Source organism: Perissodus microlepis, chromosome 9, assembly GCF_051167445.1.
Source record: "Perissodus microlepis isolate ML-2025 ecotype Zambia chromosome 9, ASM5116744v1, whole genome shotgun sequence".
NCBI lineage: Eukaryota > Metazoa > Chordata > Actinopteri > Cichliformes > Cichlidae > Perissodus > Perissodus microlepis.
In genome coordinates, this window is record NC_140469.1 from 231,419 (window position 1) to 234,118 (window position 2,700).

General features: G+C 45.6%; 1 pseudogene; it reads left to right on the forward strand.

The window, feature by feature from the left end:
* The first annotated feature begins 1,425 nt into the window (after positions 1 to 1,425).
* On the forward strand, positions 1,426 to 2,178 carry LOC146379839 (putative Bax inhibitor 1 pseudogene; annotated as a pseudogene).
* The last annotated feature ends 522 nt before the right edge of the window (positions 2,179 to 2,700 follow it).

Genomic DNA, 2,700 nt, shown 5'->3' on the forward strand with positions numbered 1-2,700 from the left:
CCCGACCGGCGTACAATTCCCCCGACCGAGGTGTTTTCTATATTGCAATTTGAGAAAAAACAACCCACAATTCATGGGTTTGCCTATGATTCAGGCCATTTTTCCTGATACTTCATCGCGTGTCAAACGGCTGTGTTCGCACACGTATCCGGAGGACAAGTCAAAATGAAGATAAGCTTATTTCTGGTGTCTTTGATCTCATTGATAACCGTAGCCGCTGGCGCGGTACGCTTGACTATCATCCCACAACGTTTACAATTATTCAAAGAAAACACAGTTCGCTTCAACTGTCAAGGGGCAGTCAATTCCTCGCAATGGATTGTGATGAGACATGTGACCGAGGAAAATGTGACCTCTGAATGTGGAAACTACTGGGGCAGGCGATACAAGGCCTACTCCTGTGAAATCTCAATGACATTACCCTGGGACACAGGAGTCTACTGGTGTCAATCTCGTACAGACGGTCGAGTTAGCAATGCTCAAAACCTTACGATCACCGATACCTCAACAATCCTTATGGGTCCTACTATAGCCCTCTCGGTGGGAGACGACTTGACTTTGTCTTGCTCACACAAAAAAGGTCTCATTCGGGGACCTGTGTACTTTTACAAAGACTATTCTGTGATCGCCAGCTGCCCTAACACAAGTACTGTGACAATCAGAAACGTTTCAAAGACACACGAAGGCTTTTACAGATGTGGAATCCTCGGGGAGTCAGGTTCCCCGTTCAGCTGGATATCTGTCGACAACCAGACTGCGAAAATGTTTAGCGACAACAACTGGTCGAGTAACATGACTGGTGGCTACGAGAGCGTCTGTGACTTCCCCGGCACTAGAGTGAACACCAAGCTCACTACCAAGGACGCCTCGACAGTTGGGTTGACACCACGGGATCGCGTAGGACTTTCGCCCTACGACAACTTGTATGTGTTCCTCGGCGGATTAGTGGTCGTTCTCATGTTATCGGGCGTTTCGTACCTGGTATTCCGAATGTACACGGTAACAAGGCCTAACGTAAAGAGAAAGAACTCTGTGACCCCATTTACAAAACGGCGAATAATGGAGATTGTCGAATCTAAAGTGTGATGGTATAACAACAACAACAACATTTACGGGAGACTTGACATGTTTGTTTTTGTTTGTAAAAGTAACAACTATATTGTGATGATTTGTTCACATTTGCCTTTTTAAACAACATACAGACACGGACTACCGTGGTTTATTTGACATAATAAACTTGACTCACAACAGCAACGTGTGTTTTTGTCTGTCCCATACGGTAGTGTTTCGTTTTTGTCAGCAATTAGTCCCGCATAAAAGAACATCCTGTGTAAACACAAGGTGCGTTATATATAAACATTTAACTATTGTAAAGCTCACAGTTCACTGCTGATCCTTTTGTTTTCATTCGGTTGTCTCTGTACCATGGCCTCTTTTTCTAATTTCACCAGTAGGTTTAACCGGACCATCAACATCGATGCGATCTTCAAGCTATCCCACATATCGGATGCGACCCGAGTACACTTAAAGAACGTGTATGTGAGCTTGACAATTTGTACGTTTGTGGCAGCCGCAGGTTCCTGCGTCTATATCGCCGCAAGCGTTTTCCCGATCGTCTTGATTGGGCTGTCTGTGACATCTGTTTTCGGATCGCTTGTCTCGGTGATTTGGCTTGGATTGACCACTCACAGCCCCGAGACCGAGAAGACGAGATTCTCTATTCTCGTAGGATTTTCGTTCTTTTCGGGCTTCACCCTCGGACCCGTGCTAGACCTCGCGATGTCTGTGAATCCGAGTGTTATTGCGCTGGCCGTTGCGGGGACCGCTGTGCTCTTTATTTGCTTTACTCTTAGCGCACTATACGTCAAATGCAGGATCTACCTGTTATTAGGAGGCGTGGGCCCCACGCTTATCATCTTGTTTCTGATGACTCTGATAGACGTCTCGTGTGAGATGGACACGCATCTAGGTGCGCTGATGTATTGCGCGTTCGTCACGATCGACACTCAGCTCATCATCGAGAGAGCGGAGAACGGAGACGAAGACTACATCTGGCACTGCGTGGGGCTGTTTCTCGATATCACCGAGATGTTTCAGAAAATTACGACCATCCTCGCCTTCAAGAACAAGGACAAGGACGACGTTGAGAAATGCATACGTGGCCATGATGAACTGTAGTGTTTGTTAAGGATGATGTTGTTATAACGATATTGTATGCACACATAAAATAAAAGGAGACTGCACATTTGAACAACCCGCTGTGTATTTTTTTTGTATGCACTCCACCACACAAATAATGATGACAAACAATGTAGAGTTTTGAACCTGTTTAATACATTGAACACGTTCTTTCCGTCAGGGCCCTAGCGGCTTCGTTTTATGTATAGTCTCACTAAGACATAAGCTGCACAGCCGACCAACACCAGACTAAGTAAGGCTATTAGAACAGGGCGGTCTCCAGGCAGGGAACAAGACGGTTTTTCTGTGATGTTGGCGGAATGACCAGACGAATGCTCTTGTTGAGTTTTTCCGAACTCTGTGACCGAGAGGTGAATGTGTTGTACAAAATCTTTCATTTGGAGCCGATTGCTGTTAGGTACATTGTGATAGGTCATTATCATACATGTGTATGTCCCTGTGTCGGTTACACTTGCGTTCTTTAGAATCAGAGAACAGTTTCCGGTTACCATCGAGTTGTCC